Genomic DNA, 23,569 nt, shown 5'->3' with positions numbered 1-23,569 from the left:
CTATAGTTAAGAGTCTGTTTATTTGTCTCTTTTTGACTTGTTCCTTTGTTTTGTTTCTTAAATTCCACATATGAGTGAAATCATATGGTATTTTTGTCCTTCTCTGACTGACTTATTTCATTTAGCATTTTACCTTCTAGGTCCACCCGTGTCATTGCAAATGGCAAGATTTCATTCTTGTTTATAGCTGAGTAATATTCCTTTGTTTATATATACCACAGCTTCTTTATCATTCATCTATCAATGGACACTTGTGCTAATTCCATATCTTGGCTATTGTAAATAACAACACTGCAATAAATGTAGGGGTCCATATATCTTTTAAAATTAGTGTTTTTGTTTTCTTTGGATAAACATCCAGTAGTGAAATTACCAAATCATCCAATAATCTTTTTTTTTAATTTCTGAGGAGAATCCATACTGTTTTCCACAGTGGCTGTACCAGTTTGCATTCCCACCAATAGTGCATGAGGGTTCCTTTTTCTCTACATCCTTGATGGCTGTCTCTGTCTACCCTCTGCTCTCCCAGCTACCAGGTCCTTTGATCTGTGTCGTTAATGATCCTAGTGGGATAAACCCCTCCCTCTGATAGAATCTTCACTGCTCCCAGAGGGTGTCATTATTTATTTCCCAAAGGCACCTCTTTTACACTTTGACCTTCCCCCAACAACTCCCTCTACAACCTGTTACAGGGCCTTTCAAAAAGTAGTCCCAGTCCCCTGTGACAAGAGTTTGGGTCAGAGCCAGAAATTCTCAGTGCGTCATGTGTCATTTCTAACAAGCTTCCTAGGAGATTTTGTTTCGCATGTAAGTTGAAGAACCACAGCATTCGTGTACTTTGAAGGAGCATCTCTGTAAATCTCCCTCCTTCTCTCAAAGAAGTTTCCACCCCTCCCCATGAGTGGCATCAGAGAGGGAGGTGGTCCTATGGTCAGGGCTTCTCAGAGGCCAGAACAACAATATTTTAGAAAATGAAAAAAAAAAGTCAAAACAGCATTATAAAAATTGACATATTTTAAGTGTGTGTACTCAATAAATATATATAGTGCAATGTTATTGTGCGATCCACAGGTTTATAAAATATACTATTTATAGTGCCCAACAGCTAACACGAGCTGGTCATAGAACACAATCTTAAAGTCATATGTAATGACTTTTTTGGGGTGTGTGTGTGTGTGTGTGTTTAGTAGATCACTGTATGTCCTTGGCTATGTTAACCCCATTTTGAAATAACACCAAGTCTAAATTTGAGGCTGTTCTTAAACAGAGGCCTTGGCAGTATGGCCCTCCTGACGCTCACAGTGACTGGCCCTCTCCCTCATCTCTTCAAAAGTGGCACAAACCCCCTTCCTGGGACATAGTCCTAGGTTTGCTATGTGGTGAAAGAAACAAAGGTCCCTTGAAGGGTGAGTGCAGCCCACATAGGAGTAGATCAAGAATTAGCTGGTGGATTTGTGGACATTCACAAGGTGAGCACCCCCCAGATGCGCTCTTTTGTTCCAGGGAAACCCAGCAGACATCACCGACCCAGCCTCTGGAGCGAAAACCACCTCTGTGGAACCAGGTCAGGGTGCACTTTCCACTCTATGGCTGGCACCTGCTTGTTACCCCATACCCTTCCCCATCTCAATGCTTTCAGCCTGGTCTCTACCATATTACAGGAAATCAGGATGGGATACTGTGTGAGCCTGCGTGACCCTCCTGGTGGCTACTGAAACAACTAGTGATGGAGGGAGATGGGTGGGGGATGGGCTAGATGGGGGATGGGGTTAAGGAGGGCGCTTGTTGGGATGAGCACTGGGTGTTGTGTGTACGTGATGCATCACTAAATTCTGCTTGAATCCCTAAATTCTACACCTGAAACCAATTCTGCACTGTTATGTTAACTAACTGGAAATTAAATAAAAAGCTGGAAAAAAAAAAACCAACTAGTGAGAGATTCTCAAAGAGGAATGGATGGGGCATAGTCATGGGTTCCTCATCATACTTCCCAGTAACACCCTGGGGGCCTGGGATTTGGTTTCAAGAGGTGAGATGGTGGAGTTCATCCCAGTTACATAAGTTAAATTTTCCCTCCACGCTCACCTTGCTTTAATCAAGAAAATCTGAATCTTTACTACCAGTGACACTCACTAGAGAAACGGAGTTGGGTATCATTCCCACTTTACGCCGTGAAAACCCGGGACTGAAATTTACACTACTTGGCAGACACTGGGAGCTGAGGTTGTTCCGTTTCATCCGTTTTCTCCCCAGGGAAAAATAAAAATCCTTTCCACACCTGAAGGCTTTCTGCTTTCCTACCATCATACCAAAGTGAAGCACCATCTCCTTGGCAACTTATGCCCAGGGTGAGAAAAGGTAAGCCCCTGAGCACATGGGTCCAGTGCCTCTGTGGGAGAGGGGTCTCCATAAACATATTCCTTCCACTTCCCAAACAGACGTTCTGGCCTTACGTTCAATCCATAACTGTGTGGATTTATTTAGCTACAGTGTTATCTCCATTAAGCCACAAGTAAGAGACAATTCTCTGCTTTTATTTATAACCTGAAGGGATTATTTTTGAGTTAAGGCTTTAAGAATTCAGATCTATCAGGAAAGAACAGCTTGTGTAATGAACTTCCTGTTTTCATCATATTTGGACACCGAGCCTCCTTGTTGCCTGTTATTATTACCCAGTTAATATGAACTGCCTGGAGTTTATTTTTAGCTGCGTTGACTCTATTGTAAGGACTGCATAACTGCTTTCAAAATGAGAAAATGTAATTACGGGATCTAACACTAAGTTGGGGATATTCTTAGGTCCTTTCACAAGGCAGTGGCTTAAAAAATGAAAATAGACCATTTTAAATGGCTAAAGAAAACACAGTTATTTGATCCAAAATAGCCCATTGATCCTTTTACAAACTAAACACTTACTTCACAGAATAAAGTCTCATTTTTGTTTAAGTGACCTAAACATATGAATTTATTTCCAAGTTCATAGTGGGGAGGAGATTTGAGAAGGGAAGGGTTTAAGCATCATTTACCAAAAGAACACAAGTTTAACACTGTGCTGAAAGTACCTAAACTCCTACCAGGAGGGTTAAAAGCTGAGGGCTGGGGAATGTGACTCTCGAGTCTCGAGTCTCGGCACAGCTTGGGTCACCATATTGCATGCATAAAGTGTCTCACTGAGTGATGTTGGGGCACTCCAGATACTTGTACATCGCTATCTATCCGTTCAACAAAAAGGTGCATTTCCCCCTTATTGGGGGATTTGTTCAGAGATCCCCCATGGATGCTCAAATCCCCGAGTCTGGAACTAGATAGATACATGTATATACACACACACGTACCTATGATTAAAAGTTTAATTTGTAAATTAGGCACAGGAGGAGATTAACAATAGTAATAGTAAATAGTAATAGTAAAATAGAATACTTATAACAATATAGTGTAATGAAAGTTATGTGAATGTGGTCTGCCTCTCCAAATATCTCACTGCATAGTACTCACCCTTCTTTGAGTGTGGGAAATAATAAAATGTCCTCACGGTGAGATGAGGAGAATGACATGGGCATTGTATCATTGTGTGAGGTGACATCACACTACGTCAGAAGAGGGAGCATCTGCTTCCCTACCTCTGTAGTCACCGTGGACCGCTGACCATGGAAGGGTCAACCGAATCTGTGGACAGTGACACTGGATAGGAGGGGGGAACACTGTATTGTGCACTCAGAATGTGTTGGGCCCCATGAATGAAATGGGAAAGAAGACATTGTCTTTGCTCTAAGTGTGACAAATGCAATGGTAGAGAGAAGTCCAGGGGATTCTAGAAGCACTATTTGTACACCTATCCCAGACTGGACCAGAAAAGCAGATGTCTTAAGCTGAGTCCTGAGGTACAAGCTGGGCTTGTTCTGAAAAAAATGGCATTGTAAGCAGAGGAAGAAGCTGGGCAGAAAATCCAGATGTGAAAGGAATTGTGGTAAGGTCAGGTAGCATGACTGAAGGGAAGCGTGTAGAGAGAGAGAAATAGAATGAAGGCTGCTGGGTTAGGGGGCAGGGTGTGATAAACCATAGTAAATTCTTTTAGGTTTCTCCCGAGAGTAATGGGGACAAGTTACTATAAGGTTCCAAGGGGATTAATATATAATAAATATCACTGTGGTTCCATTGATGTATGAATGGCTAAACAGGATATGGTATATACATACAATGGAATGTTAGTCAGCCTTAAAAAGGACAGGAATGCTGACACATGCTACAACATGGATGAACTTTGAGGATGTTATGTTAAGTGAGGTAAGCCTGTCACAAAAGGACAAATACTGTATGATTCCATTCATATGAGGTCTCTAGAGCAGTCAGATTCATAGTCACAGAAAGTACAATGGTGGCAGCCAGGGGGTAGGGGAAAAGGGCATAGGGAGCTAATGTTTAATGGGTACAAAGTTTTGGTTTTGCAAGAAGAAAAGTCTTCTGGGGCGCCTGGGTGGCTCAGTGGGTTAAGCCGCTGCCTTCGGCTCAGGTCATGATCTCAGGGTCCTGGGATCGAGTCCCGCATCGGGCTCTCTGCTCAGCAGGGAGCCTGCTTCCTTCTCTCTCTCTCTCTGCCTGCCTCTCCATCTACTTGTCATTTCTCTCTGTCAAATAAATTTAAAAAAAAAAAGCCAATGCTATGAAATATTAAAAAAAAAAAAAAGAAAAGTCTTCTGGACATTGGTTGCATAGCTTTATGAATGTACATAATACCACTGAACCATACAAGTTAAAATGATTAAATAGGCATTTCATGGTGTGTATATTTTACTACAAATTGTTAAGTTTTACTCAAAAAAAAAATATATATATATATCATAGGGTGCCTAGGTGGCTCATTCAGGTAAGCGTAGCCCAAGTCATGACCTCAGGGTTGTGGGATCAAGCCCCAAGTGGGGCTCCATGCTCAGCGTGGAGTCTGCTTGAGATTCTCTCCCTCTTTCCCTCTCCTTCTGCCCCTCCCCCACTCGTACACACTCTCTTTCTAAAATAAATAAATAAATGAATTTTTTAAAAATGAGTATCATTGTGGTGGCTGGGTATATGTGTGTGTGTGTGTGCATGCATGCGTGAATATACATATATAAATGTATAGACGTAAATATGTATATTTGTTATATTATAGGTATATATCTGTGTGTGTATATACACATATGTATGTATACATACACATACCTATATATGTATGTGTGTGTATATATGTATATATACATATATAGGTGTGTATATATGTATATATACATATATAGGTATGTATATATATGTACATACATATACACACACACATTGCAGTAGCCAGATTAATATATTGTTATCTAATATAGATATATAATATGTATTATCTACATATCCAGCTACCACAATGATAATTGGCCATACGTATGTATACGGACATATAGCTATAGATAGGTAGATTGATGTATGTGAGTACATCTGTATATGTGTGTGTGTACAGAGAGTGAGAGAGAGAGAGAGAACTGAAACGAAGAGGTGAGGACACCAATTAGGAAGCTGTTGCAATAGTACAGGAAGTGATCGAAGGGCCTGAATTTTAGGCTGTGTGAATAAAAAGAAAACAAAATCAAGGTTCATTTGGGCAGTAGAATAGGAAGACTGAGTACTGATTGTAAATAAGCACTGAGGGAAAACTCATTTGCTAGATCTTTTCAAGGAACCCCTCCAAGCATGAAAAGAGACACAGATGCAGATAGATGTATAGATATCTCTCTCTCTCTCTCTCTACATATATATATATATATATATATATATATATATATATGTATATGTATATATAGAACTTGTTGCTAGTGTCCTTCTTAAAATGTAGTACCACAAGTATATTAATATTTGATAACACCATAGTATATTGTTTATATAAAATAGTAAGTGTAGAATTAATTTTGAGTTGAGATTTATGTTATCAAACCATCAGCACTTGAACAACTCAGATTTAATCTGTCCAAAACCAAAGTCCTGATCTTCCTCCCACAGTGGTCCTCATCTAAGATATGGCAACTCCAACCTTCGCATTCCTTAACATACTTGCTCAGACCAAAACCTCATCTTTTTTCACAACTTCTATCCTATCAATCACCAATCCTGATGGCTCTACCTTCAAAATAGATCCAGAATCTGACCACTTCTCCCCATTCTCCCTCCTACGGATCAAGTCCCACATCTTCCTCCTGTCTATTTTGCACAAAGCAATCAAGTGATGTTTTAAAAACATATCAGATCCTATTACTCCTCTGCTCAAAACCCTCCATGTGTTCCCTGCCTCATTAAAACCCCTTAAAATGACCTGCATGATCTGGCTCTCTCCTCCCTCAGTGGGCTCCCAACTACCATCTTCCTGTGTTCCATTTCAGCCACATCCGTCTCCTTGCTTTCTTCGAACACGCCAAGCACACGCCTGCTTTGGGGTTTTGCACAAACTGTTCCCTCTCAACGGAAACTTTTCCCAGAGAGACTCACATAGCTCTCTCCTTCCAATCTCTGCTCAGATGCCACCTGGTCACACTATTTAAAATAGCAATTCCACCCTCACACCCTGTGCCCCCTATCTCTCCCTTACCTACTTGACTTTTCCCCATAGCACTTATCACCAACTGTCACACCATGCATTTTTTTTTGTTATTATTGACTGTCTTCCCCCTCACCACACTAGAATTGAAACTCTGTAAAGGCAGAGAGTTCTGCCTGTTCCATTTACTGATATATCCTCAGCCCCTAAAATTGTCCTTGGACTATATTAGACTCATATACTGATGACAGAATGAATGAATGAATGAATGAATGAATGAATGAGTCTTTTCCCAACTAGATATACTGGGGTCAGACCTACAAAAACAACTCTACTGTTCTATCCACCATCTTTCACTAATTTCTTCTTAGGATTTGGGCAAAAGGTATTGGCTTAATTTGATTATGAACCTTATGTCATAATTTCCTTAAATAGTAGAGCTGTAGATGCTATAATAAAATGGATCTCTTCAAAGCTTAAAAAAACCTATGAAGAACATTCTCATCTAATTTTGAATTTTAATGAATAGTTATAACGATGAGTAATTAATTTTGATATTTATAGAAAATGAAATGCATTTCTTCCTTTATGAAAATCTAGCACTTCAGGAACAACAGATTCTTGAAGAAAAAATCCTAATGAGATCATTAAAGTTGGAAGGACTGTACCAACCTAAGCCATAACAGACACAGCAACTGAATGGACACCAAATGGTACCTTCCTGCTGTGCCCAACTCTGCTGTCTGAGCTCATCAATTCCTCTAATCTGTATGGAACTTCCAGTGGAGGAGTCCTAGGGGTAAAGCATGAGTTCCCTGGTACCTAAGGCACAAAGAGAAATGCCTGGTCTCTAACCCATGTTAAAAGCAAAGAAAATCTCATGTCGTGAATTCCACAATAGGAATTTATCACATATATATTTTAATAATAGATTTTAGGTGACATAAGGCACAACATCCTCAACAATGACATTTGTTGAAAAATGCAAAAGCATTGTTCCACTGGACAATTCTTGTATTGATTCTCACAAAGTCTGCAACCACTGAATTTTTAACCCAGTGCAAGAAGCATTTCTATCAGGTACAGAGGTAACCCAACCCCAATATGTTGCTTCCCAGTACCACAATGAATGACAAGAACAGAGATCAGAGTTCCTGGAAGGAGAATGGAGAGACCATTTATTTTAAATTATTCCTCTCCAATATCATGTGTCCTAGGCGAGTTTTTGGCAAGTGCACAGTTACAAGTGGCTTCAGGATTGAATTTACCGACAAGTGCCTGAAGTGCCGATAGTCTATGCTGTTGATTATCCATAAGCTTTAAACACCAGATGTGCAGGAAGTGAGGCTGACATTCTGTTGTCAAATTTTTAGGAACCTAACTTGTATTCTTGCCATACCATTTCTGCACAAAGATAAGCTGCAGGGTTTCCTGCAGGTGACAGGGACAACAGAATGTCCTTCCAAATGGAGCTTGAATCCAATCACACACTTAGACACTCTTTGGAGGACACTGAGGTCCTTTTGAGGACCATGTTATTGCAGAAGATGATTTGGTCCAAGGCTGTTCTTAAAGCAGGTATAAGCAATCAATCATTTCAACTATTTTTTAAAGTAAAATAAAATAACAACTAAACGAAACACCCTCCTTGTGGATCCAGTTGAACCAATATCTGGTAATCTCTTATGCCTGTCCCAAGGAGTTAGCATAGGGAGGAAGAAAGAAAGGGAGGAGGGAGGGAATGAAGAGGGCAGGGGAGGAAGGAGGAAATGCTCCTACCGACCAGTGGAGTTGACTTCTTGGTTAATATGTTATCTGTATTATCTGATGTCAAGACGCATATGCCAAAAGCAGCATTTTCAGCTCTGATAGAGTTGATGCTAAGCTGCTCTTTCTAACAATAATTAGTCAGCAGGTTCAGCTGCTTCTTTTATAGTATTGTTTATTACAAAACATTACAAAAACATTGACAAAACTCAAAATAAAAGAAAGAAAAATCCACCCAAAATCCTGCCATCCTACAAACCAAACTGTTTACATTTTTTTCATGCTCCCTTTTAGTCCCTGTCCATATGCAGACAGAATTTTTGCAGTTGTAATCATAGCACAGACACAATTTTGTAGTCAGGTTTGTCTCAATTAGAGTTTTTAAAGCATTTTTCCAGTTTACTCCACCATCCTTGGTTCCACTACTAGGACCACTTCACCCTACTATCCTTACTGACCTCCTGTGGGATCCTAAATGGTGAGGAGGACTTTAGAAGAAGAAGAATCAACAGAATTAGGGGAAAGGGCTATTTTTAAATTCTCTGTTTAAGGATGGGGGGGTCTAGAATGAAACTTGTGTAGAAAGGAATTCTCTCACCCTTTGTTTGCTCCCATCACTGGAAACCTTTATGAAAATAACTCCATTTCCCCCACCATCAGGCATGTTTTTGTTATCTTAAGAAAGAACCGATGCAGGTATTTCCTCTTTACCTAGTTTGTTTTGAAGCCCTGCTTAGTAGTTAGGACATAGGTGTGAACAGACATCTTTTCCTCCATCTGCTATAAGAATTTACATAACTTGGAATTTAAGTGTGGACACTAGATACTGAATCTATATGACCATGAGGGGAAATCCTCAACTGTCAAAATCTTGAATATCTGGATGCATCATCTTACCTTTTCCTTTGCAGCTTTGTAGTCACTGGTTTCTACCCCAGGCAGCACCTGACACTCATCGTGACCGGAGCTGGCAAAACAAACAAACAAAAAACAGAGATAGATCCTAAGACCCTTGACTTTGTGAAGAAGGATCTCTGAGGCTTGGCTATGGACTGATGTTTAGTAACATCATACCCCATAAAATGTCAAAGGTCTCTCTTTCTTAATAATAGCTCTGATTATCATGCATTGTAGATTTTTATGGGGATGGAAGGGAAACTAGCTGTAGGGATTTTGAGAAGGGACAGTAATATGAAAGATGAGTATGGACTATAGAAGCTTTGTTGAAATTTCCTTCTTTGAGGGGCAGCTCCATGGCTCAGTCACTTAAGTGTTTAACTTTTGATTTTGGCTCAGATCATGATCTTAGGGTCATGGAGCCTGCTTAAGATTCTCTCTCTTCCTCTCCTTTTGCTCTTCCACTCTCCTACTGCTTGCCCATGCGTGCTTGTTCTCTCTCAAAAGAAAGGAAGGAAGGAAGGAAGGAAGGAAGGAAGGAAGGAAGGAAGATAGGTAAGAAGAAGGAAAGAAAGAAAAGAGGTTGCTTTCTTTGAGGCAGGTAGACCTAAAATGTGAATTATAGGCTCCAATAATCCTAGCAAGCATCACAAAGTCCCATGTTTTGGTCAGCTAACCTAACCTCAATTTTTTATACACAATCCTGAAACCCCAAAGGCCAAAGGATATCTGTTGGTGAAAATGTTGGGACAGCTTGTATCAAATCTTTGGGTTTTTTTTTTTAAGTATAATACTTTGACCCTGGAAAGCTTTCATTTTTAATTCTGTAATCTATAATGTTTTAATTTTTGCAAGCATGGATTCATGTATTGACTGGTTGATTTTATTTTAAGATGTATTTATTTATTTATTTATTTATTTATTTATTTATTTGAGAAAGAGAGTCAGAGAGAGCATGAGAGGATAGAAGGTCAGAGGTAGAAGCAGACTCCCCGTGGAGCTGAGAGCCCAATGCAGGACTCGATCGTGGGACTCAATCCTGGGACTCCAGGATCATGACCTGAGCTGAAGGCAGTTGCTTAACCAGCTGAGCCATGCGGGTGCCCTGAATTTTTTTTTTTTTAATTGAAGAATGGGTTATACAATATGTGGTCCTTGCAAAAAAAAAAAAAAAAGAAAAGAAAAGAAATTATTATACCTGTGGCCCAGTTATTGTCCTGGAATCCAATTAGCAATCAGTCCCTCCTTTTCAAGCAAACAAAGAAGTTAGAGCAAAGGAGCAAAGAGGATATTTTCCTCTCTACCTACATTAGACAAAGAAGGAAAAAAGGTTTCCAGGAACAAATAACAATAACAACAACAAAAAAAAAAATCAAGGAAGAGAGGTACTACATAACCTAATATGTACAGTTTGTGATTCACCATCCAACTCCTATCTACAAACCAGGGAGCAATTTTGTTCCCGGGGAACAATTAGCAATGGAGCTATTTTGAGTTGTCATACCCAGGAGATGGGAGTACCACTGGCTTCTAGTGGGTAGAGGCTAGGGATGCTGCTAAACATCTTAAAATGGCACAGGATAGCCCTACCACAACAAAGAATTATCTGGCCCCAAACGGTCAGTAGTGCCAAGGCTGAGACACCTGCTGAGTGTGAACTGAATGGTAACTAAAAAAATAAACCGGAGAGGCTCATACAAACCAGGTCATGGGAGGCCTTGAATTTTGTGTCAGGGAGTTTGGATTTTTTTCATTGTATTTTTATTTGTTTTATTTTATTCTCACTATGAATGAGAGCCACTGAGGGGAAATTATCTGATTGAATTTGGATTTTAAGTATATCACTCCGAGGGCAGTCTGAAGGGTAAATTGGAGGAGGCCATAACTGGAGAGAGAGAAAGTCCTTAAGATGCTATTATAAAGGCTCAGAGAGAAATGCAGGGGCCTGGGCTAGCACAGTGCCAGGAGGGACTAAGCGAGAAAGGGACAGCATACAACCAGAAAGCAAGAGTCAGCAGGTGTCAGGAAGTGAATGGAGATGAGGTGGGCAGGGAGGACTCCAGGATAACTCCCAGATTTCTCTTTCAGATGACTAGATGCATAATGGTTAGATAACAGGAAGGAAATTTTATGGGAGAAAAAAATAACATCTCTAGATAAAAGTTTCACAAAATTATTCTTTGGAAGAGATAAAAGAGGTAATAGAATTGACTCGTTCAACAAATATTTTTATAGTCATTATCTGTAGAAAATAGTTGTTACCTAAAGCTCGTTAGCTCCCTATGCAAGAAAGCAATTCGAGTGAGCCTTAAGTCTTTCAATTTAAGAAGAAATTTGATGTTATTTTGAGGAAGTCTCTAAGAGCCTTAATGGTTCTCTAATTTCAGGAGCTAGAGAGTTTCCCTTTTTGAACCTAGAGTCAACTACACTTAGAGTTCATCTTGAGGGAACCATACCTGTGGAGTTAATTAAGGTAAATAGGTTGGCAAGGACTTCAGCCAACTACTCAAGCAAGATCAAAATATTTCTGTCAGCAAAGATTTTCTTCTGGAGCTCCTTTCAGTCTTGAAAGACTGGACTTTTTTTAGAGTTGACGAAAATAATGAAGTCTGGCTATGGAGAACACTGGAGACAACAAAATGCAGAGATACAGAGTTGAAATTGAGATGATTGGTTTAGTACTCACTCCATGCATATGATTTTGAATTTCCTTGTACTGAAGTAACACCAAAGATAAAGTCACAAATCCATATGGCTGGTGTCCCTGAGGTCGAGCACAAAATATTCCAGAATAGTTTATGTAATTTAATTTTTGTAAAGGATATGTTGTTTTTAGAAGAACTGTAACTAAAATGAGTCTTTGGATGACCTGATCTCTTGTTATATTTGAGATAATATCTTGACAATATGGCTTGGAATTTTCTTCTTTCTGATCTCTTTTATGAAGCAAGAGATAAAATAACTTCTTCTTGAATAGTCCAGCAACATAAATACTATAACCACAGTTTGTTAATATTATAAATAGTTATTTTTTAAGACTTGCAGAATAAAATATGTGCTATAAATTCTTCGTTATCATAAATTTACTTACTCACTTCAGTTTAGCCTTATCCCTAAAATCTCACTGATTGAGTTATGTGTAGGGACAGATACAAGGACAATTTGGAAAGTTCAGATTAAGTTTAAGGGAAAAATATTTACTTTCCACCAGTCTAAAATATCCAACTCAAGGTTGTAGATAAGCTCTGAAGAGCTAATTCTTCAATCATCAATAATGCTGCCTCTGGTTGGAAATGTAAGTGAAAGTCCACAGATTTATGCCACAGCCTGCCATTTACCATTATTGGACTGTGATTATAAATGAGTTTGACCAGATATTTTCCTCTTTGATTCAGACAGTTATTCCTGGAGAAGTGCCTTAAAAGGAAGAATCTGACAATTGCTGTTTTCTGATAGATGGAGCGCTGGTGGAACTGCTGCCAATCCTGGCATTCAAGTCCCTTGAAATTATGTCAGCTAACGCATACTTAGAAAACATAAAGTTCAGAAGGCTGCCAAATTACCGTATGATTTGAAGTATCAGTATGTACATTGCAGGAAAAACGTATGTGTTAAAACCCAAACCAGCCTTGTCAGGAGCCGGATTAGGCCATAAATACCATAGCCTATAAATTTAATTTTTACTCAGTAAGTGCCTTCTATGGGCTGGCCACCACGTGAGAAGTTTTCATTACAAAGTATCTCCATTCATCTCTGCAACAATCCTTTGAAATAGTCACTGTGGTCTCCCGTTTACAGACGAAGAAGAGCTGAAGTCCAAAGTCATCCTTCTTATATTTGTTGGTGCCAGGATTTACTCCAGGTCTTCTGACAATAAATCTACCCTTTGGCATTATACCATTCTCCCTCCTAAAACTTCAATTTCAGGATATCAAGCTTGGTGTGTTGATCTGAGTTCATCATTTTCCTTCCCAATTAAGCTCCTTCTGTTTAAAACTCACTGTCCCTCTTGTCTCCATGACCAACCAACTGTCAGTTCCTATGAATCCTGTCTTCAAATTCCTTGCTATTCAGTGTACTCCTTGGGCCAGCATCATCGGTACCACTTGGGATCTTGTTATAAATGCAACATCACAGGCCCCACTCAAACATACCAAACCAGAACCTGCATTTTTATAAGATCCCCAATGATTCATACAATGAAGTTTGAAAAGTATGTCTCTAGGCTAAGTGACCCCTCTCCATTCCTGCTACCACCATTAATCAGCAGGTTCCCAGTGTCTCTGATCCAGAGTGTTTAATAATCCCTTAACTAGTCTTCATCCCTTTGGGTCTCTCCCTAATTCTTCACCACCCAATTCCTATTCATAAACCAGGAACATGTTGACTTTTGCAAAGAAAAAATTGAGTCACTCTCCTCCATCCCCTGACTCAAAAGCCTCCATTCACTCCTCAAAACCTATGAAAAATAATAACAATATTTAACAATGACATACTTTGTGCCATATCTAAGTTCTTAACATAAACTAACTCTTTTGCTCCTTACATCAACTATGAAATTGGTACTATTACGTCCATTTTAGAGATGAGAAAACTGAGACTGAGTGAAGTTAAATAACTTGCCCAAGGTCATGAAACTAGTAAAGAGCAAAGGCAGGATTAAACCTCCCCCAGACTCTTCAGGCTGGAGTCAAACGTCCTCCACAGTTACATTAAAAATGAAGGGAGGATTTCTGTCCAAGCATCCACTCTTTGCCAGAAACTTAGCTAGAAATGTCCACTTGACTGTCCCTCACAACAACCACACAGCAAGTTTTTTGGTGTTATTATTCCAGTTTTTACAGATGAAACTAGGAACTAGAGAAAACTGAAGAACCAAAGTTCAGTTAGCTCCAGGTAAATATAATTCCTACTCTATAGTTTTACTATTCCTTCCACATTGGAAGTGTTCCCTATATCTTTGGGTGCCCAGATTTGACTATCTTTTAAGACCAGTATAAATCTTACACACAAATTTTTCCCCTTTCCTCCAATTTAGAAATATTCTTACCTTCCTCTGAAAACTTAATATATCTTTACCTCCTTTTTCCTTTGGTGCTACTTTCTATTTTTTATGGTTATCTCTGTATATGTATAATGAGGTTTATGTATGAGCATTTTTAGAATACTGGACTCTACTTCCATTCAGTAACTCTGATTATTGTTCCTGAAGTTTTAGAAGATTAATCTAAGGAGACAAATTATATTAGAACCATGATATCAATAAAATTTACATAAATGCATGAACAGAAAAAATATAAGTGTGATCATTCAGAGTTGAAATAAGAGTTATTATCCTGGATAAGGCAGAATTTGAAAAACAGGCAAAAATTTACATTTACTATTTAATCTCTTCCTACAAAATCAAGCAAATCCCTGTTATGAATTGATTTTCATGCAAGATGTTTTCTGGATTTTTCACCAACTCATCAGTTATTTTCTGTCTCTTTGCTTACATCTTTCATTCTCTTATATTTTTCCTGACAGCTATCACCTATAACAAACAATCCTTTCGGATAGCTCCATTCTGATAATTCCAAAATTACCTCACTATAATTCCAACCTTTTCTTAATACCTGACATCAATCATTCCAACAAATAGCCCACTTTAGATTAAAAGAGGTATGAAGGATGGACATTGGGGAGGGTATGTGCTATGGTGAGTGCTATGAAATGTGTAAGCCTGATGATTCACAGACCTGTACCCCTGGGGCAAATAATACATTATATTTTAGTAATAATATAAATAAATCAAATAGATAAATAAATGAAGGGTACAAAGGGAAGAGAAGAGACTTGGTTTAAATATTCTCTTAAGGAATTTTGTTGTAGTAGTTCCTGCAACACTAAAAATCCATTGGCAAGTAAGTTTAGAAGTTTACCAACCCATGTTAATTATATTGGAATTTTTTTTTAAAAAGTTTATCAATCCATTATTTTTCCAAGATAAAGTCACATACTAGATTGTCAGCCAAATAATAAAATTTACACACTCCTATTTATACTTATTTATCATTATTACTAATATCCAACAAAGAGCTTTATAGTCCAGAGCTGAATGTACTTTTATAGCTCAATAAGTATTAGCATACTGGCAACAACCAAGAAACTTTCATTTCCTCTTTTACTGATGTTGACTCTTAAATCTAAATAAAGGTCAGTCTTAATTATTCCAGTAATTCCTTCTTTAAAAAGTGTACTTTAAAAAGCAGAGCTCTGAAGTGTATTTCCAAAGGTGTTCTAAGATTTACTTTAAGAGGAGGCTATAGTATGCAGCTTTAACCTAAATCCTTTTCAGAAAGAGCATCTCACACTTGTTTCCATGGAACATCTTATAGAACAAACTGTAAGGTATTTGTTTTAAGCCAAAGGAATCCTCAAAAGCCAAAAACAAACTTCAGACATATTGCATTTTTTTTTCTATTCTGCTCAGAAGATAATTGGAGCTAAGTGAAGTGTCATACACAGTGTCATAAACCACAAAAGGCCTTGGAGTTTATATCATTTAATGGCGCTAGAATATATATCCCAGGAGGGGGGCCCCTTGACTTTTATTGTTCACTGCAGATGGTCCAGCATCTAGCACAAGGCCTACAATTTAATATTTGCCTAACAAATACTTGTTGAGTAAATGAACAAACTCCCTTCATTTCACAGATGAGGAAACTGGAAGCCACGCAGTCAAGTGACCTAACCAAAGTGGCACAGTAACTTTGAAGCTGTCCCAGCACTAGAACTTCAGGCTACAATCCCTCATTTGGTATCGTTTCCACTGGTTGCAACATAAGCGAATGCAGGCGTCAGGTAGAGAGAGAAAGAATTGAAAGCATGAAAATAAAATAGAAGCTTGGAGACTTTTTTCCAATATTTCATCAGAGGCCAAAAACAAAATTGTAATTGTAAATAGCATTGGGAAGGCAATAATTTTTAAAATTTTTTTTTTAATTAAAATTCTTCCAAGACCAAACAAACAAAACCCCACCTGTCTGACTGATGGCCAAAAGAGCAATTACAGGGATTTTTTTTAAGTCAGTTTTTAATAATAGAAAAGTAGTCCATATAAGGAAACAAGGAAGCTAACAAACATTGCAGGTTAGCTATAAAACTGAAAACTAGACCAAATATAATTTGAGAAAGACTTTGAAAAGGACTCCAAAGGCAATAAAACACTTTTTATGATACGTTTTTTTAAAAAACTGGGCTGAAGAATCTGAATAACAATTTAATGATCAGGGTCTAAAATAGGTACACTTATCAAAAGATCAGATAGCAAATTGGGTAAATGAATCTTCTCTCTTGGTCTTCCTGAGGGGGAAAAAAAAGGCCAGAAGGGAGGTTCTTGCACCATAAATATTTTTGAAACATACAAGTCAGGCCTACTGTATCAAATAATGGCAAATGTCAGTGAGTGAGCAGGAAAGGGACAAAGAGGTTTCAATGTATATAAAGTACATATTTATGCAACTGAGGAGGAAAAGCTACCCTCAAACCTCTATCAGGACACCATATCTACACAGGGAAAGGACACAGAAATTCCTTAAAGGAATCTGCCTCGATATGATGCTGCAGCCAAAAATTCTACTAAAATACTATTAAAGAGCATCAGGTAAAGGGAAACAGGCAGAAAACTCACCTATTTCTATTTAGAACTGTGGCTTATCCATGCTAGAAGAAAACATACATTTCTGACTACTGGTGTTAAGAATAATATAATTCTCTGGTGGCTTAGTTAAGCAACTCCCATGATCTTAGGGTCCTGGGATCAAGCCCTCATCAGGCTCCATGATCAGCAGGAAGTCTGCTTCTCCCTCTCCTTCTGTCCCTCCCCTCTGCTTGTGCTTTTTCTTTCAGACAAATAAATAAAATATTTCTTAAAGTATAATATAATAGAACTATACTGGAAAAAGAAAAAAAAGAAGGACTCATGGTCAAGGAGACTATGTAGAATATCAAGGCAAAGTTTATGCTCTTGAGAGTTGTACTTAACCTAGAAATTCCACAATCTCTCTGGGCAGTCTATTCCTGTATGTGGATGTAGCTACCATTTTACTAAGCACTTCATCACGCGCCAACCACTGTGTTAACCAATTTATAGCCATTAAATTCATAATAAATTTATATCTCAATTTCATATCTCTTTTAAACTTCAAACTAATATGAACATGGAAGTATTATGATCCCCCACTTTAAAGATAAATAGACTGAGGTTTATATAGATTAAAAATGTGTCCTTTTCACGCCACAGATAAGAGTCTGGATATGAACTGTGACTGGTCAGACTTCTATATTGAGGTTTTATCCAACCTACCCTCAGTTTTCCAAAGTAGGAACAGGTCTCCCACACCAGACCTGCACAAATCTTGCTAACATCATGTAGCCTACTCCTGTTCTCTTCTGAAAATGGCCCCATCTGCTATGCCCTTGGCAGGAATCTATCCAAAGTGGATCCACAAGTATGGCAGTGTGCAAGCAGCTGCAGTAGGAGCCAGCACCATTCCAAAGTGGTTCCTGCCCCAGGGAAGGGGAAGATAACCACTCACATCAGTTTGAATGTGGCTCCACCAGTGAGCTGGGGGCAGACATCCAGTCTGACAACAGACCCCACCCACCAATGAAAGTCTCCCATGGGACAGCACAGTGAGAGCACTCTGCAGGTTGGTGCAACCACAGTTCTGGAAAACAGTTGGTCTAACCCAACTGAAGCCCAAGGTCAACCCAGATGCCCATTAACAACACAGGGACCAAACACCATCCATAACAGGCAAATAAAGCCATTGTAGAAGACTGGACTGAAGGCAAATGCAGCTCAGCCACAATAGTAGGGTGCATATAACACACACACGAGACCCCTGAAGCACCAGGTTCTGGTGAACAGGGGATACTGCACTACAGGCCACCACAGGACCTCTTCACCATAAGGCCACTACTTGCAAAAGCAGGGGATGTTGCTGACTTTCCTAACACACAAAACGACACAGAGAGTTAGACAAAATGAAGAGACAGAGGAATATATTCCAAATGAAAGAATAGGATAAAAATCACAACAAGAAAGCTGAAGGAAACAGAGGTAAGAAATATGTCTGATATAGAATTTAAAGTAATGGTCATAACATACTCACTGGACTTGAGAAGAATGGAGGACTTCAGTGAGACCCTTAACAAAGAGAAAGAAAACATAAAAAAGAATCAATCAGAGGTACTTGAGTGGCTCAGTCTGTTAAGCATCTGACTCTTGGTTTTGGTTTAGGTCGTGATCTCAGGGTTGTGAGACCAAGCCCCATGTCAGGCTCCATGTTCAGTGAGGAGTCTACTTGAGATTCTCTCTCTCCCTCTCCTTCTGCCCCTCCCCCCACCCTCATTCTCCCTTCCTCTTAAAAAAAAAAAAAAAAAAAAAAAAAACAAAAAAAATCAGAGATGAAGAACTCAATAGTGGAAATCAAAAATACAGTAATGGGAATAAGTAATAGACTACTGGAAGCAGAATAATGGATCAGCAACCTGAACAACAGAGTAATAGAAAGCAATCAAGCTGAATTGGAGAAAGAAAAAGATTAATTAAAAAGAGAGAAAGAGAGAATAGATTAAGAGAACTCAGTAACACCATCAAATGTAAAAACATTCACATTATAGGAATCCACAAAGGAGAAGAGAGAGAAAGGGGGACAGAAAATGTATTTGAAGAAATAATAGCTAAAAAATTCCCAAATCTGGGGCAGGAAACAGTATACATGGAAGTATATACAAAGCCAAGATAGCAACATTTATATTGGACAAAATGACTTTAAAACAAAGAAGATAAGAAGAGACAAAAGAAGGACACTACATAATCATAAAGGAAACAATCCAACAAGGAGATAAAACAATTGTAAATATGCACCCAACACAGGAGCACCCAAATACATAAAGCACCTATTAACAAACATGAAGGAAGTAACTGACAGAATTACCATAATAGTAAGGACTTTAACACTTGCTTAGATCAATCCATAGTTCATTCAAACAAAAAATCAATAAGGAAACAGTGGCTTTGAATGCTACATTGGACCAGATGGATCTAACAGATAGAGCAAGAACATTCCATCATACAACAGTAGTATACAATTCTTTTCAAGTACACATGGAACATTCTCCAGAATAGATCACATGTTAGGCCAAAAAGCAAGTCTCAACAAACTCAAAAAGACTAAATTCATACCATGCATCTTTTTCAATCACAACATTATGAAGCTAGAAATAAACCACAGGAAAAAAAAATCTGGAAAGAACACAAATACATAGAGGCTGGGGTACCTGGGTGGCTAAGTCAGCTAAGCATTTGCCTTTGGCTCAGGTCATGATCTTAGGGCCCTGGGATCGAGCCCCATGTCAGGCTTCCTGCTCAGCAGGGTCTCTTCTCCCTCTCCCTCTGTCCTTCTCCCTGCTTGTATGCACTGTCTCAAATAAATAAAATCTTTAAAAAAAAAAAAAATACATGGAGATTAAATAACATCCCACTAAACAATGAATGGCTCAAACAAGAAATCAAAGAGGAAATTTTAAAAAAAAAATGGAGACGAATTAAAATGAAAACTCAAAGGTCCAAAATCCTTGGGATGCAATAAAAGCTGTTCTAGGAGGGAAGTTTATAACAATACAGTCCTACCTCAACAAGCAAGAAAATTTTCAAAGAAACTTACATCTAAATAACCTGAACCTTGTACCTGAAGGAGCCACAACAAGAAAAAACAAAACCCAAAACGAGTAGAAGAAAGAAAATAATACAGATTAGAATAGGAGGGGAAAAAAAGAAACTAAAGAAACAATAGAAGGGGTCAGTGAAAACAGGAGCTGAGTCTTTGAAAAAATCAACAAAATTGATAAACCTTTAGCTAGACTCATCAAAAAAAAAAAAAAAAAAGAAGAAGAAGAAGAAATAAAGAAAGAAAGAAAAGAAAAAGAATGGAAGGAAGCAAACAAGCAAGTGGGCTCAAATAAACAAATTCAGAAATGAAAGAGGAGAAATATCAACTGATGCCACAGAAATAAAAAGGATTTTAAGAGAATATCCTGAAAAACTATGTGCCAACAAATTGGACAGCCTAGAAGAAATGGATAAATTCCTAAAAACATATAGCCCTCCAAAACTGAATCCAGAAGAATAGACAATTTGAGCAAACTGATTTCCAGCAGTAACATTGAATTGGTAATCAAAAAATTCCCCAAAAAAGAAAAATTCCTAACAAACAAAAGTCCAAGACCAGATGTTTTCACAGATGAATTTTACCACGACCTATTCTTCTCAAACTATTACAAAAAATAGAAGAGGAAAGAAAATTTCCAAATTCACTTTATGAGGACAACATTACACTGATACCAAAACAAGATAAAGTCGCCACTAAAAAAGAGAACTACAGGCCAATATCTCTGATGAACATAGATGCAAAAAATCCTCAACAAAATATTAACAAACTGAATCCAGCAATACACTAAAAAACTCATTCACCATGATCAAGTGGGATTTATTCCTGGGTTGCAAGAGTAGCTCAATATTTGCAAATCAATCAATTTGATACACCACAAGGTGTAGCAACAAGAAAAAGGATAAAAACCATATGATCATTTTAATAGATGCAGAAAAAGCATTTGACAAAGTACAACATCCATTCATGATAAAAACACTCAACAGGAGCACCTGGGTGGCTCAGTGGGTTAAGCCTCTACCTTCAGCTCAGGTCATGATCTCAAGGTCCTGGGATTGAGCCCCGCATCGGGCTCTCTGCTCAGCGGTGAGCCTGCTTCCTCCTCTCTCTGCCTGCCTCGCTGCCTACTTGCGATCTCTCTCTCTGTGTCAAATAAATAAAAATAAAATCTTTAAAAAAAAAAAAAAACTCAACAAAGTGGGTTTTGGGAGAACACACCTCAACATAATAAAGGTCATTTATGAAAAACACACAGCTAACATCAACCTCAATGGGGAAAAACTGAGAAGTTTACCCGTAAGATCAGAAAGAAGACAAGGATGTCCATTCTCTACTTGTATTCAACATAGTACTGGAAGTCCTAGCCACAGCAACCAAACAAGAATAAATAAAATGCATCCAAATTGGTAAGGAAGAAGCAAAACTTTCATTATTTGCAGACGACATGATACTATATATAGAAAATCCTAAAGGTGCCACCAAAAAACTACTAGAACTGATAAATAAATTCAGTAAAGCTGCAGGATACAAAACCAATATATAGAAATCTGTTGCATTTCTATACACTAATAATAAAGCACCAGAAAGAATAATTAAGAAAATAATTCCATTTACAATTACACAAAAAATAATAAAATACCTAATAGTAAACTTAACCAAGGAGGTGAAAGGTTTGCACTCTGAAAGCTATAAAACACTGATGAAAGAAACTGAGGATGACGCAAAGAATTGGAAAGATAGTCTATGATCATGGATAGGAAGAACAAGTATTGTTAAAATATCTATAAAACTCAAAGCAACCTACACATTTAATGCAATCCTTATCAAAATACCAATAGCATTTGTCACAGAATTAGAACAAAAAATCTTAAAAATTCTATGGAATCACAAAATACTCCCAACTATCCAAAGCAATCTTGAAAAAGAAGAACAAAACACAATCCTGAATTTCAAGATATACTGAAAAGCTGTAGTAATCAAAACAGTATGTACTATGAAAAAACTAGATACATAGATCAATAAAAGAGAATCAATAAAAGAGAGCACAGAAATAAACTTTTTATTTTATTTTATTTTATTTATTTGACAGACAGAGGTCACAAGTAGGCAGAGAGGCAGGCAGAGACAGATAGAGGGGGAAGGAGACTCCCCGCTGAGCAGAGAGCCCAATACAGGGCTCAATGCCAGCACCCCAGGATCATGACCTGAGCTGAAGACAGAGACTTAACCCACTGAGCCACCCAGGCGCCCCTAAACTCTTGATCATATGGTCAAATAATCTATGACAAAGGAAGCAAAAATATACAATGGGAAAAGATCTCTTCAACAAATGTTGTGGAGAAAACTGGACAGCTACATGCAAAAGAATGAAACTGGACCACTTTCTAATACCATGGACAAAAATAAACTCAACTGAACCACTTTCTAATACCATATACAAAAATATATTCAAAATGGGTTAAAGACAGAAATGTGAGACCGGAAACCATAAAAATTTTTACAAGAGAGCACAGGCAGTGATTTCTTTGATATCAGCTGTAGCAACATTTTTCTAGATATGTCTCCAGAGGCAAGGGAAATAAAAGCAAAACCAAACTATTAGGACTACATCAAAATAAAAGCTTCTACAAAAGAAAATAAAGCTTCTGCAGAATAAACAGCAAAGGAAATAATCAACAAAACTAAAGACAACCTATGGAACATGAGAAGATATTTTCAAATGATATATCTGATAAGGTGTTAGTATCCAAAATATATAAAGAACTTATACTACTCAACACCAAAAAGTAATAATAATAATAATAATAATCCACTTAAAAATGGATAGAAGGCAGGTAACCTAGATGGCTCAATCAGTTAAGCAGCCAATATCATAATCTCCACCAAGGTCTTGATCTCAGGGTCATGAGTCGAAGCCCCAGGTTGAGCTCCACATTGGCCATGGAGCCTACAAAAAAAAAAAAAAAAAGAGGTAGAAAACATGAACAGAAATTTCTCCAGTGAAGAGATCCAGATGGCTAACAGGCACATGAAAAGATGCTCAATATCACTATATCTCTAATTATCAGAAAAAATACAAATCAAAACCACAAATGAGATATCACCTCATAACCGCCAGAACAACTAAAATCAAAAACACAAGAAACAAAAAGGGTGGCGAGGATATAGAGAAAAAAGAACACTCGTGCCCTATTGGTGGGAATGCAAACTGGTACAGCCACTGTTGAACACACTATGGAAGCTCCTCGAACAATTAAAAATAGAATTAACATATGATCCAGTAATTCAACTACTGAGATTTACCCAAAGAATGTGAAAACACTAATTTAGAAAGATATATGCACCTGTATGTTTGTTGCAGCATTATTTACAATAGCCAAAATATGGAAGCAGCCCAAGTGTCCATCAATAAATGAATGGATTAAAAAAAAAATGTGATATAGGGGCACCTGGGTGGCTCTGTTGGTTAAGCATCTGACTTTTGGATTTCAGCTCAGGTCATGCTCTCAGAGTCATGAGATTGAGCCCTATGCCAGGCTCACGCTGGTCATGGAGCCTGCTTAAGATTCTCTCTCCCTCTCCTCCCTCCACGGCCACACTCTCTCTCTCTCTCAAAAAAAAGTGATATATATATATATATATA

The 23,569-nt window shown here is 38.1% G+C and overlaps 1 long non-coding RNA gene across 2 annotated transcripts in view; it reads right to left on the bottom strand.

Moving 5' to 3' along the window:
* The window catches only part of LOC132025075 (uncharacterized), a 356,101-nt gene that overhangs the window by 256,096 nt on the left and 76,436 nt on the right, over positions 1-23,569 (bottom strand). For both annotated transcript variants that reach the window (XR_009406405.1, XR_009406406.1), the window contains exons 2-3: positions 18,367-18,401; positions 9,209-9,278 (exon numbers count right to left, since the gene is read on the bottom strand). This is a non-coding gene — a long non-coding RNA (uncharacterized LOC132025075). The remainder of the gene's footprint in view (positions 1-9,208; positions 9,279-18,366; positions 18,402-23,569) is intronic.

Source organism: Mustela nigripes, chromosome 9 (genome assembly GCF_022355385.1).
Source record: "Mustela nigripes isolate SB6536 chromosome 9, MUSNIG.SB6536, whole genome shotgun sequence".
In the NCBI taxonomy this organism is placed as follows: Eukaryota; Metazoa; Chordata; class Mammalia; order Carnivora; family Mustelidae; genus Mustela; species Mustela nigripes.
Note: the sequence above shows the minus strand (reverse complement) of the source record. Positions and strands in the feature narration are given on the sequence as shown.